This window comes from Quercus robur, chromosome 12 (genome assembly GCF_932294415.1).
Source record: "Quercus robur chromosome 12, dhQueRobu3.1, whole genome shotgun sequence".
NCBI lineage: Eukaryota > Viridiplantae > Streptophyta > Magnoliopsida > Fagales > Fagaceae > Quercus > Quercus robur.
Genome location: NC_065545.1, coordinates 7,774,558 through 7,789,736, shown reverse-complemented (window position 1 = coordinate 7,789,736; position 15,179 = coordinate 7,774,558).

Here is a 15,179-nt window from a genome sequence, read left to right as displayed (position 1 = left end):
AGCGTAGAGGATAAATGAAGAAAATGTTATCCAATAGTGAATTTGTCAAAATTTACATTCAATAAAAAGATATTGAGTAAAAATAACCTTAAACTACAATCAATTTTATAATTAAATTTTGTCACTTGAAAAATTGGTTGCTTAACCATCATTCGGACTTGTCTGTGATCCTTTGAGTTGGGTTGGGCCTTTGAGGTTTCCAAGTAGTCCTAATTCAAACTATAGTGTATTGGGTTTTGATCAACTACACACCAATGTTTAGTTCAAATACATAATTTCAAACATATATTTTCAGTTTTTAAATAATATTACACGTATTTTCATACACTTTTTCACCCATACATATTTTCACACATATTTTCAAACAATAAAATATATATTTTTAAGTGCATGTATTAAACACTTCCTTAGTATTCCTCTTAGATATCTAAATTTCCAGGAATATGATGCCCAAAAATATAAGTATGCCCATATTTTGTTTGATTAGAAATTGATAAGGTTCTTAGAAATATGAGATATTCATATTTGATTAATTTCATGGTTTTAAAAACCGAACCGAGCATCAAATCGTTTTTTTTTAATTTTCGGTTCAATCTCGGTTTTACCTGGTTTTTGACCGGTTGTTGACCAGTTTGGGGGTTTTAACCAGACCGAACTAGCTCTCGATTCTCGATTCTGATCGATTTGGTCCGGTTTTTAAAACTATGATTAATTTTAGGAATATTATAAGTAATTTATTCTTATCTCATATTTGATTAATTTTAGGAATATTACAAGTAATTTATTCTTCTTAAACTATCCTTACGTTTATAATACAATTTTTTTTATTTTTTGATGAATACGTTTATAATACAATCTTAAGGGCATTATCCATAACTTTTATATGACTTCTTATAAATAAATGATAAGAAAAATAAAAGTTGTCAATTAAGTCAACTCTTCTAAAATTGTAGTTCTAATATTTTTGAATAACATATATGTGGGGCCCGGTAATTTATGGGCCAAACCCGCTTGCTCATGGGAAGTCCACAGGCCCAAACTGAAAAATATTATGGCCCAAGCTCGAAAATATAATGCTGAAGGTGGCCCAGAGATACAGCCGAGGACAGCTTGGTCCTCGGCAAACCCAAAGTCTCATTGATGAAAGTGGCATGCGGGTAAACTCTAAAGATCAGAAAATATCTCAGGGAAGTTGTCCTTAATACCCTTCACTGATAAGACTCTGCACCTAACAGAACCTGATTTTTAGGCTTTATTAACCATCCCCAACAATTCTGGGATTAGATTGACGGGACAAATATCAGTCCTAAAAAAAGTTGACCCTACACGTGGATGAGGGACAGCAAACGTAGGCTAGTATAAAAGGAAAGGTAAACTAATTGGGAAAGGGGCCCATCTCACTTCCTGGGAAAAACTCTAGGGATGAGAATGCACAGATAATATAGGTAAACCACCACCACGAAAGACCCACCGCCGGATAACCGGAGAAAGACATTAGTGCTCCTCGGATATGATCCGAGGAGTCCAATCCCTCAAGTTACAAAGCGGTAGGGCTTGGATATCCAGGCTGAAGCCTTCTCTTATCTGAGTTTCCCTAAAAGTCCGGTCTGGGCCTACGCCCCGTGACCAAACGCTAGCCTTTCAAGCCCATTCTCTACAAATCTCATTGTGAGGGATCCTTCACGTGCGAGCCCAACGTCCTTGTTGGGCCGTTTGAGAACCATGTCCCTACAATTGGCGCCGTCTGTGGGAAGGTTTGCGCGTTGGCACGGGTGGCGCATGAGTCAACTCTCTAGCGAGCAGAGATTCGCGAGTTTTTCCCATCTCCGGCGACGTGCAGTCGTTGCTCTGACATAAGCTTATGCTAGGGGCTACGCCTTGCACTGCTAACGGCGCGGGCAGCTCTAGGGGCTTCCGGCCTCAAGCCAACTCTCCCTTACCTGGCCTAGGGGTTAACCTTCGAAAAATAAATAAGTATAGAGAAAAAACTACTTAAAAAGAAATCTTACAAGTTTTGGACAGAACCAAGGCCTTGTATGGTCCTCGGACCCAAGCCTATGGGGAAACCAAGTACAAAAAAGATATCTTATAAGTTTTGGACAGAACCAAGGCCTTGTATGGTCCTCGGACCCAAGCCTATGGGGAAACCAAGTACAAAAAAAATATCTTATAAGTTTTGGACAGAACCAAGGCCTTGTATGGTTCTCGGACCAAAGCCTATGGGGAAACCAAGTACAAAAAAGATATCTTATAAGTTTTGGACAGAACCAAGGCCTTGTATGGTCCTCGGACCCAAGCCTATGGGGAAACCAAGTAAAAAAAAAAAAAAAAAAAAAAAAAAGATATCTTACAAGTTTTGGACAGAACCAAGGCCTTGTATGGTTCTCGGACCCAAGCCTATGGGGAAACCAAGTACAAAAAAGATATCTTATAAGTTTTGGACAGAACCAAGGCCTTGTATGGTCCTCGGACCCAAGCCTATGGGGAAACCAAGGAAAAAAAAAAAAAAAAAAAAAAAAAAGAAAAAAAAAAAGATAGATTAAAAGTTTTGGACAGAACCAAGACCTTGTATGGTCCTCGGACCCAAGCCTATGGGGAAACTAAGTACAAAAAAGACATCTTATAAGTTTTGGACAGAACCTAGGCCTTGCATGGTCCTCGGACACAAGCCTATGGGGAAACCAAGTACAAAAAAGACATCTTATAAGTTTTGGACAGAACCTAGGCCTTGCATGGTCCTCGGACACAAGCCTATGGGGAAACCAAGTACGTAAAAGAAAAACCAAAAGTTTTGGACAGAACCTAGGATTTGCATGGTCCTCGGACTCAAGCCTATGGGGAAACCAAGTACACAAAAACACAATCGAAGTTCCCTACTTCCCAGTCGACTGCTCGCATGGATTATTTAGAGATTATCAGTCTTGGACGGTATTCACGCGCTTATCACAGAATATTCAACTGTTACCCCGGTTAGTTTCCTAAGTTTGATTTACTATGAATTATTGATATAATGCATGGTAGTATTGGTAAGTTAGAGTTAGTTAGATTATGTTTCAAGGTATCTTGCTCTAAATATTCTTGAAGAAACACACACATAGAGCACACCCATTCACAAAGTAGTGTTGCCAAAAGATCAGTACTCAAAACATGTAAATAAATTTCTATTTTTACTAAAACAAAGAAATAGTACAGCGTACAGTGAAAAGCTGGAATCAGCTTATGTCAGAGCTCAATACATAATTGAGTAGGAAGATAGAAGAAAAAATATATAAAATAAAGCCGAGGAGTAGTACAGACGAGAGGTTGGCTACTAAAGCTAACCACCTAATCAAAAAGAAAGATACAAGAGAATAAGAGAAAGCCGATGAGGTGGGTCAGAGGAGAGGTTGGCTACTGCTCCAAGACCTCATTCTTCCTCAATGCTTTTACATACCCATGACTCAGGCAGCAAAAGAAACCCAACTTGAGCCTAACACCGCTGAAGGAAAGGTGCAGGGAGCCGGAAGTTGAGGGGCTTTCTCTAAATATTTGCCCGCCACAAGGCAGAGGCGCTGACGGCGGAGAATCTTTCTTCTGACGCACCAAAACTCTGGCATGAACAGAACCTGCTTCGGATTTTGACTAAAAGAAGGAGAGACGCCCTCTCCCCTCGATCGAAATGGAGTATTCTCTTGAACTTATGCTTCCTGTGCCCATACCTTACTATTTTGAGTCTCATGAGGACACGGCGCTTCCGTGGCGGAGAGAGTTCTTTCTTCCCAAACTTCGCCTCAAACATGTTATGTTAAGGGAGGATAGCACTGAATATAGGAGTTGTGATTCGGGAGGAAACTGGAGGAGCTGTGTGTATATAAAGCAACTCTCTCTCCCTCCTGTTAATTTGAAAAGACAAGGTGGTGGCAGTCAACTCACGCAGCGTCCCAAGGAACGCTACAGACAAAGTGGCTCTGGCCCAACTTCCAACGTCAACTGCAACCACAAGATTAAAGGAGCCTCGTAAAGGCGCACCTCGAACACTGGGACATTAGAAAGTACCGCGTGGCCAAAGACTGCATAAATACCTCTTAATTCGTGGGCCTAGTGAATTTGCGGCCTAGGCCCGTTCTGCATAAGGGCCCAGGGACTATGGCCCACGCCGAGGAATAGCCGCTGCCGAGGGCAACCTCCTGCTCGGTGCCTCGTGATATACCTGAAGAAAGGGAGAAATTGAACTCAAAACGTTTTGGACAGAACCAAGGCATTGCATGGTCCTCGGACTCAAGCCTATGGGGAAACCAAGTACTGGAAAAAGTTTTGGACAGAACCAAGGCATTGCATGGTCCTCGGACTCAAGCCTATGGGGAAACCAAGTACTCTAAAAAGTTTTGGACAGAACCAAGGCATTGCATGGTCCTCGGACTCAAGCCTATGGGGAAACCAAGTACTCTAAAAAGTTTTGGACAGAATCAAGGCATTGCATGGTCCTCGGACTCAATCCTATGGGGAAACCAAGTACTCTAAAAAGTTTTGGACAGAACCAAGGCATTGCATGGTCCTCGGACTCAAGCCTGTGGGGAAACCAAGTACTGGAAAAAGTTTTAGACAGAACCAAGGCATTGCATGGTCCTCGGACTCAAGCCTATGGGGAAACCAAGTACTCTAAAAAGTTTTGGACAGAACCAAGGCATTGCATGGTCCTCGGACTCAAGCCTGTGGGGAAACCAAGTACTGGAAAAAGTTTTGGACAGAACCAAGGCATTGCATGGTCCTCGGACTCAAGCCTATGGGGAAACCAAGTACTCTAAAAAGTTTTGGACAAAACCAAGGCATTGCATGGTCCTCGGACTCAAGCCTATGGGGAAACCAAGTACTGGAAAAAGTTTTGGACAGAACCTGGGCCTTGCGTGGTTCTTGGACTCAAGCCTATGGGAACGCCAACTACTCGGACGGGAAAGTCCTCGGCTCAAATACTGTAAAATGTTAAGGCCAGTATGTTAAGATGGCAAAATGACCCTCTATTCAATAGCCTAAGGAAACTGTTCGTTTTGCGGATGACATGTCCTCGGATAGTTACTTCTTACACCGTATCGAATACTCAGTCCTCATCTTGGCTAATTTTGAGGTAAGTGTCGTCCCTCCCTGGTCGGCATTGCTATGTCAAGTAATTCTGTTAAAGTTATGGTGGCATCTTTTTATTAGCAAGTATTTTGGCCTTAGTTGTCATTGATTCAAATGCTATACTATTGTGCCGAGCAGTGTTTGCAAATTTATTAAAACATATAAACAGAACATGCGAAGTAGAATAACAAAAACTTTTATTAATATGAAAAATTGTTACAACGTACAAAGAAGGGCTTAAACAAGCCTATACAAAAAATGAATTGCCAAAGCAACAATAGCATCCGCAATACAGATCAGTAAACAGTCAGTTGTCTTTTAAACTCGCCTTCAAAGTCTCTCCAATCTCTGCCTCAGTACCGCTCATATCAGGAGAAGAACCTTCTTTAAAAAAAAAAATGAAGGAGAAGGAAGAAGAATTGGAACACATGGAAGCACCTCAGCAAGCTCTTGTCATCAAGGAGCGCAGAGGAAGAAGAAGATGGAGGACATGAGCAGAAGATGGAGGAGATGAATGAAGAAGATGGAGGACATGAGTAGGAAGGAGGAGAAGAAGAGAGAGAGGCAAAGGGGGGCGCCAGTGAACGAAGAGAGGAAGAAGCAGGGGCACTTAGTCCCTGCCCCAGTCCTGACTCCTAACACGCTGGCGCCATGTTAGATATGCTCGTGAAAGAGCGGGTGGTACTGATGATGTGCTTCCTCGGCTCAATCACGCCAAAAATGTGACGTGACGAGTCCCTGCTTCGGATTTTGGCTAAAAGGACGGCGGGACAAATCTTGAGCCTCCGCCATCTTTGCCCTGACCGAGCCATTTTGAGCTTCGCTAAAACATAGTGTTTCTGGGAAGGAAATGGTTCCTTCATTGCTTAATACTACGGTGAGTGTATTTCAGGCTAAGATGTAACCGGAGAGCAAGAATAAACTCCGGAGGGAATCTAAGGGTTTCAAATTTTGTGGGGATTAGAGGAATTCATCTGTGGGAGAAACAACTCTTGTTTCTTCTCTTTATATAGGGGACGAAGAGGAGATTACTTAAAGAGTGCAGATCTCCAAGGAGATCTGCAAACATCAATACACCCGTTGAATCTGGGAGGTCTCGTAAAAGGGAGATATTAAAGGCATGCTTCAGATAACCAAACGGCATAAACGCATCGCGCGTAAATTGAGGGGAACGTCTTGTAGACCGGCGTATTCCTCGGGGAGGTGAAGAGCCGCCAGCATCGGTCAAAGATTGGAATAAATGAGCCATAATAAAGGCTCGATATTACCAAAACCCACATTTCCAACCAAGAGGTTGGACAGCAGGGTTTTGAGGGGCTATTGTGGGGCCCGGTAATTTATGGGCCAAACCCGCTTGCTCATGGGAAGTCCACAGGCCCAAACTGAAAAAGATTATGGCCCAAGTATTATGGCCCAAGCTCGAAAATATAATGTTGAAGGTGGCCCAGAGATACAGCCGAGGACAGCTTGGTCCTCGGCAAACCCAAAGTCTCATTGATGAAAGTGGCATGCGGGCAAACTCTAAAGATCAGAAAATATCTCAGGGAAGTTGTCCTTAATACCCTTCACTGATAAGACTCTGCACCTAACAGAACCTGACTTTTAGGCTTTATTAACCATCCCCAACAATTCTGGGATTAGATTGACGGGACAAATATCAGTCCTGAAAAAAGTTGACCCTACACGTGGACGAGGGACAGCAAACGTAGGCTAGTATAAAAGGAAAGGTAAACTAATTGGGAAAGGGGCCCATCTCACTTCCTGGGAAAAACTCCAGGGATGAGAATGCACGGATAATATAGGTAAACCACCACCACGAAAGACCCACCGCCGGATAACCGGAGAAAGACATTAGTGCTCCTCGGATATGATTCGAGGAGTCCAATCCCTCAAGTTACAAAGCGGTAGGGCTTGGATATCCAGGTTGAAGCCTTCTCTTATCTGAGTTTCCCTAAAAGTCCGGTCTGGGCCTACGCCCCGTGACCAAACGCTAGCCTTTCAAGCCCACTCTCTACAAATCTCATTGTGAGGGATCCTTCACGTGCGAGCCCAACGTCCTTGTTGGGCCGTTTGAGAACCATGTCCCTACAATATATATGACCAAAATAATTATTTCAATTTTTTAAATGATTTATCAGGACATTCTACTTTGTGAATCATAATTATTTAGTTTTAAAAAGATGACAATTTTTAAGCAGGAGATAAAATTAATAATTAAAAAAAATAAAAATACATACAATTTTGAATAGGAGATTGTGGCGGCTCAACCCAAAGTACTCTGAGGCCTTTGAGGTTGGGCTCCTAATTTATTTGTTTAGAGTGGGTCGAGGGTTCCCTATTATGAATAAATCCCTTTGAGGCTAGCCTAACAGCCTAAATGAAGAAACTTGTGGCCAAGCTTGAACCTTACCTCGTGCATGTGTTTCCCATGGAGTCTCGGGCTGGGTGCCAAGCTTCCTTCTCTTTAACTATTTTTCTCTCTTTGCCTTTTGTGTATTTCTCTCTCTTTCTTTCCTAGATTAGCCAACCTCCTCTCACACCATCTCTTCCTCCTTTTATAACCTTCCCTTAATGGGTTTGCCATCATGAGTGGTGGCTATTCCAAAAAATGTGGGCCCCATTTTGACCTATATTCTTAATCGGATGGGACCTACCGCATATTTCTGAATTGACCCCTTTGGAACTTGTGCCAACCTTCAAATCTATGCTCGGTGGGTGGATATCCCCAAGGCATTATGTGATGTTCTCGGTGATGCCTTGGGTCGATTTGTACTATACCGTGCTTGGACCCTCCATCGCTTGTTTGATACGATTTGGGTGGGTCTGACTTATGTGAGCCTTGGTTTTGGGCCTGTATTTGAATTTTGGACCGTACAAAGATAAAAATCAAATTCAACAATAACTCTTAACAAAATTTAACCATAATATAAAGAATTTTGAATACATAACATAAGCATTTGATTAAAAAATGTTGTATTTCATATAGTACAAATCTTTTCAATGTGCTCAACTAACATACTGTTACTAGGTTGGAAAGCACTAGTTATATCTATACTACCCTAAAAGTTTGAGAAAGCTTGAAAGCTCGGAGAAAGAGAGAAAAATAAGATGAAAACAATTTGAGAGAAAAAGCTTAATAGAACTATGATTGTATTTCTGAGCTTAAGAAAAATATCTATACACAGAGACTTTATTTATAGAGCTCTATAATTGAACACATGGGGATTCAATCCTAACAAACTTCTAACAAACTCTATAAATATCTCTACTGTTACAGCTAAAAATATCTAATAGAAACAGTGGCGGTTCTAGGATATATTTTTAGGGAGGGTCAGTAAGATGATGCATTTTGGGTTTTAAAAAAAAAGTGAATATTGTGGTTTACGTGATTTCTTTATTACAAAATTTTTCATAGTACATACTAGCAAGAGAACAAAAGATGAGAAGTGTTACATCTACAACATTTTCACAATACTTTTTCAAAAAAATTTAGATTATAAGTTGTTGTAGGGACACGAATCTCTAGCGGCCCAATGACGATGCTGGGCTCGCCTACAGAAAATCCCTTACAATAACATTTGTAGAGCGTGGGCTTGAAAGGCCAACGTTGGGTCGCAGGGCGCTAGTTCGGGCCGGACTTTAGATGAACCAAAACAAGAAAAGGCTTTAATCTGTATATTCAGACCTTACACCTTTGTAACTTGAGGGATTTGGCTCCTCGGATCATGTCCGAGGAGCACTGAAGTTTTCTCCGGTTACCCGGCGGTGGGTTTTCCGGGGTGATGCGCATATACTAGCCGGGCATTTTCCTTCTTGAAGTTTTTCTCAGGAAGTTAGATGGGGGCCCTTTACTTCGTTACCCAACGTTTTCTTTTATACTAGCCTACGTTCGTTATCCCTCGTCCACGTGTAGGGTCGACCTTTCCAGGACAGATATCTGTCCCATCCATCTAATCCCGAAATTGTGGGAGATGATCAATAAAGCCCAAGAATCCGGCTTTGTTAGGTGCAGTGTCATATCAGTGAAGGGTATTAAGGACAACTTCCCCCAAGATATTTTCTGATCTTTTAAGTTAGCTTGTAGGCCACTCTCATCCATGAGACTTCGGGCCTACCGAGGACTAAGCTGTCCTCGACTGTATCTTCGGGCCACTTTGGACTTCCTATTTTTGAGCTTGGGCCCTGGCCTCCTTCAGTGTGGACTTGTAGACTCCCCATAAGCGAGCGGGCCGGGCCCATAAACTATCGGGCCCCACAGTTGTTATTAGTTCTAATTTAAACTCACTATTGAAATTACTTTTTTTCTCATCAGCTTTAGCTGGTAACAATCTGCCACTTAGGCTTTATTATGAGCGTATTATGAACATATCATTTCTTATATAAGATAAACTATAAGTTCGTTGTTTACAGTGCCGGCTCAATGGGTGAGCTACATAGGCAACCACCTAAGGCCCCCAATGAAAAAAGACCCCTAAATTTTTTCCGATAGAGATATTCTTATATCAATGGAAGTATTAATTAAGCCCTAAATTTTTGTTTTTTATCAAAGATAAACCCGTTAAAGAAAAATGTTTTCATTGGATGGGTCAATCATTTAATCTCTCACACATAAATGTTAAAAGAACTCATTAATCTTATACTAGTAAGTAAATTTATACTCAAATTTTATTTAGAGATATCAAATATATGACTTTATTAAAATTTTCAATCATAATTTTTTAGTATTTGGTTACTTCATTTAATAAATAGTATTTATTTTAGTTGTATATAGCCATTGAGTAATGCAATGGGTTTGTATTAATTTGTAATATTTTTCTAAAAAAATTGATTTTTAAATGAAAAAAAACCAAAAGTTAAATAAATATTCTATTAATATTCAAAGTATAAGAATAGATCTCACTTAAATCAATCGCCTTAGGCCGCACAATACTTTGAGTTGGCCCTGATTGTATATTGTTTATTAATACGATGAAGATACTAATTATTGTTGCTAAGATTAAATCTTAGAAATCATCTATTGTTTTTAAAATGTAATCAACATATGAATTATCGTTGTTAAGTGAACTCCGAGTGAGATCTAAATACAATAAACTTTTATGTATTAGTTTATTTCAAATTTGTTAAGATCTAAATGATTTTTTTAAAGATTTAAGATGAAAAAATTTATGCTTTTGTTGTTAGGCTTACTATTTCCCCCCCATATTTTAGATCAAATTGGTTTGTTATTGGGGTTTTTGTGTGTGTGTGTGTTTAAAAAGACCAAGATATTTTCAAGATGATCATATTCAAATTTATTTCAGCTAGGCTTAAAAAAAAATTTTAGGTCTAGGGGGTTCAAAATTTGTTTTAGGAGGGTCAAATAAAAAAAATTAAAAAATTATATATAATTTTTTTTTGGCCCAGCTTAGGGGGTTCATTTGAACCCCCTGGACTGTACCTAGAGCTGCCCATGAATAGAAAATATCTAATTCAGCATTATGAAGACTATAGCTTGATGTTGAAGAAGATGTAGAGCTGTGGAAGATATCTTGCCAAGATAACGTTGTCTCTTGATTTAGAATCTTAGTGCAACTAAACAAAACAATGGCGTCTTCATTAAAATATTGACATGCTTCACTTAACCAAATAATGTCGTTTTCAACAACTCTAAAGCGATACCATTTGGAAGTTACCATCAACTATTTGAATAGTCTCCTCTTTCATCTCTTCTACTTTCAAAAAGGACTAGTACAATTACAATTGGCTAATCTTTTCAATGCATTCGAGTCACATGGCATTACTAGGTTGGAAAGCAAAAACCATATTTACACTCACTCTTGATTTAGAATCTTAGTGCAACTAAATAAAACAACAGCATTTTCATTAAAATATTGACACGCTTACTTAACCAAATAATGTCGTTTTCAACAACTCTAAAGCTACACCGTTTGGAAGTTTCCATCAACTATTTGAATATTCTCCTCTTTCATCTCTTCTACTTTCAAAAAGGACTAGTACAATTACAATTGGTTAATCTTTTCAATGCATTTGAGTCACATGGCATTACTAGGTTGGAAAGCAAAGACCATATTTACACTTAGACCCTAAAAGAATTAGTAAATTAAGTTACAATTATTTTTCTTGTAATCACTTATATAATTTAGTTCAGTTTATAACACATCTGATATGGACTCAACACACACATGTGAACTGAGAATTTTTTCCCGTGACCTAATCAGTAAAAATTTATATGTATTTTTTATTTTTCATAAAAATTGTAAGAGATAGGAAAGGATTTTTTAAAACCTGGGGGTGGGTGGGGAGCCTGCTCCTCCCTCAGCTGCCAGTATGTATTCAAAAAACACATATATCCAATCAAATCCATATAATCTAGGATATCAAAATAAAAATATCAAACATAACACATTTGCAACAAATTCTAGGTGATAAGTTTTTATTGGTTCTAAATTGAACTCATTAATCATTGATATTACAATCTGGTTTGTTGTGTAAAAATATTGTTTTTCAACAGTGATATATATTCACGTCTTATGAATTGTCTTAAGCTATTAGTTGCAACCAAACTACCAGTAAGAATACAGTGACTTGCAGAATCAGTTTTCCCCAAGGATCCTGCCAAATCTAAGGAGATTCAACTACCTAATTTCCATGAGGACAGGTTTCGGTACATTCGGACCAAACTGGGGCAGGTTTATCTGTTACAATATAATATTAAAAAAAATAGAAATCTTTTACAAGATTCAAATGGGTAAAGGTTTATCAAAAAAGATTCAAATGGGTGAAGATTCTTAGGGCAGCATAGATTAGGTTACAAGATCTACTCGACTATAAATAATGATATATATATATATATATACATATATATATTGTCGATGTTGAATTTACTGCATGGGTATGGACTGTGTCCAAAAGCCCATGGCAGTTACCACTTTTTAAGGATTGGGCGGTGGTGGTTACATTACATTACATGAACCCCACTCTTTAAGGTTTGGGCGGTGCTTACGCGTTAACGGTATATATATGTCGGTGCATTGGAAATAAGCTAATTATCATTGACTCATGGACTAAGTGACTGTTTTAATAATCTGCATGAGCATTAGTGTGGTAACTTGTTTAGTTAGTGCACACGAAACTTTCTAAATATTACTAATTGGATAGATAATGATTCTTTGTCAAACGGTAGTCGGTTTCATTTCTACATTTTACATTCATGCTAATCTTTTTATCTGTAGGAGTATTTTATTTTGATATATAATTTGGGCAGATGATGAAAGTTCTTAGATGCTTGTCAAAACTATTAATGTAGTGAGGCATTTTCTAATATTGACTTGACTTTGAGTACCAGGTCTGTGGAAGACATGTGCCTTGATTTGTGTGTGTGTGGGGTTTTTAAAACATATAGAAGACTCATAACTCTAAAAGTCTCACAAATCCTGCGTATAAAATGGGTTAATCCTAAAAGCAAGAAATGTCTCACTAAGTTATAAGGTCATTGGTTAGTATAGTGAAAAATGATGCTTTGGTCAAAGTGTGAGAAAGAGAAATTTATCATTTTGAAACAGGCATAAGGTTAATTTTTTACCTACAATATATATTGCGGTGAAGTTTTTGTATATAAAATCATTGTAGGTTTTTCAAGTCAGATACGTCAGGAAATTTGTCCAAATGCAGGATACATGCATGACAAGCTAGGCCACCCAATCGTTGGTTTTTCCCCCTTTAATTTTTTTAAATCATTTAAATTCACATTCTTAAGTCTTAACAGGTCTTTATTAACTAAAAGTAACAAAAATTCACATAAGTTGAGACTTAATTAAATCGATCTATCTGAACAAAACAAATCATTTGATGCAAAACTATAAGATCATTGGTATATATTATGGGAATTATGAAATTATATAATATCAATCATTTAATTAATTATTGTCTTCATCAAAAGCCTTATCGCTTAACTCATATCTCCTTATGTTTTTCAATAGAAACATCCAAGGTTCAAATTCATACATCTCCAACTATCCATGTAAAAAAAAAAAAAAAAAAGGTTATTGTCAAAATATTTGTAATAAAATTTCATATTATATAAACCTATGTCCATATCATATTCACATATTTAGTTGTGTTAATTTACTAATCTACCATACTTGTTTGTTTTAATATTAAAAATTGGGTTGTATATATCATGCTTGCAATATGTAGCTCAATGTAAGTATAACTAGTTGTATGGCATAATTTCATCATGTGTCTCATTATAAGTATATTAAAATTATAAACATAGTTTACTTAAAAGTGTGAAAAAATGTTACAATTTTTATTAAAAAAATTAATTAAAATACTACACCAATTAAAACTCAATTATCAAAATTTCAAGATATTTAATTGGAGTTTCACTATTTATTTTAAAGCATTTTATAATCTATCATTTTATTTAATTTTTTTAAAACTTTGGTTTAAACTTTGGAGTTTCACTATTTATTCTATTATTGAATTTTAATAAGTTATTAAAATATTTTATAATTTACATATAATTTTTTTTATTAATGTGTTTCAAATGCTCCATAATTTGGAACAGGAATTGGAGCGTAGGTAGGTTGGCATAATATTAGTATATAATTAAGAACAACCTTGACATCTTTTCCATCAAATAGAAAAGATACTAATAAAATGATGGAGGATATAAAGTCTTGAAAAATGAAAAATAATGATGAAATATATATATATATATATATATATATTTTAAATGGAATATTTACATTATAGAGCTAGCAGTCTTTTAATGAAAGACTGCTAGCAGTGTCTTGAATTGATAAGAACAGGTAGATGCATTGCACCATGCTGTGTGCATTGATGTCCTATTAGTCTTTTTCAGTGCTAACAAAAGAAGTAGGTTAATTAGACTGATAGTATAGACTACTAGTGCTTTGCTTTTTTTTTTTTGTTTTTGTGAACAATCATTTGAGTGCTTTGCACATTACAAATCGGGACATTGCTTAGCCCTCGGGGGGCCTTCTAACCTCACAGTTGGCCCTCCCTCTCACCTCAACATCGTCTCAATTGGCTTGGCCCCCCCCACCTCTCACCCCAACATCGTATCAGTGGCCATTTGATCTGACATGACTTATAGTGAGGAGCTAGTTCTAGACATGCAATTACAAGTTATTGCAGATTTGATATATGTTTTGACCAAGTACTCTTGTCATTTCAATTCTGATGCTTATCAAACCGAGATAGAGAAGAAGAAGAAAAAAAATGTGATATCCTTAATAAAGTAAGTCTGAAGTTTAAATAAATGGCATGGCTTAAGTAGGACCTAGCATGAATGTTTGCACGAGCTTAGCAAAGAAAAAAAATGACCAGGTATAATAATAGCCTAAGGCATATATATACACATTCAAGTGTTTCCTTCTCTAGGCCAAGTGTTTTTTATTTATTTTTTAATAAACCCTAGTCCAAGTGTTTGGAATATACAAACCTACAACACATTCATTATTAGCATGATGATTGGGGTTACATACATTGACATGTAGGCATAAATTACCTATAGTGTGTTATTTTTTTCTTTTCTTTTTTTGTTGGCTGAATGTCCATAACCTGAGGCTGAGGCTGCAGGTTCTTGAGGTCCAAGGAAATTGTGATCTTAATTTCATATGGTGATGTGAATGGAAGTGATAATGGTGACACATCTATGTCACCAAGGCATGCATGTCATGCAGATTGCGAAATGATAGTTGACTGGGACCTTAGTCCATAGATATATGGTGGCCTATGGTGATGGTGGGCAATATTTTCTCGCCCAGTCAACACAAAGAAATCTACTTCGTTTATAAAGATATGGCTCCAATTATTCCTCAAAAAATAAGCAATGGACTGGTGGTATACACGTTCATAATTTATATAGGTGTTGCAAGTTGAAAATGTATGTATGCCTAACTTTTTAATTTTATTTACTATTTTTTTTTTTTGGATGTATGCAGTTTCTCATCCCACATGAACCAATTATTACAGGGAGAAATTCTTTAGGTGTGACCCTAAAATATTAGAGAGATATTTTAAACTCAGGATTTCATAGATATTATGATGACTTA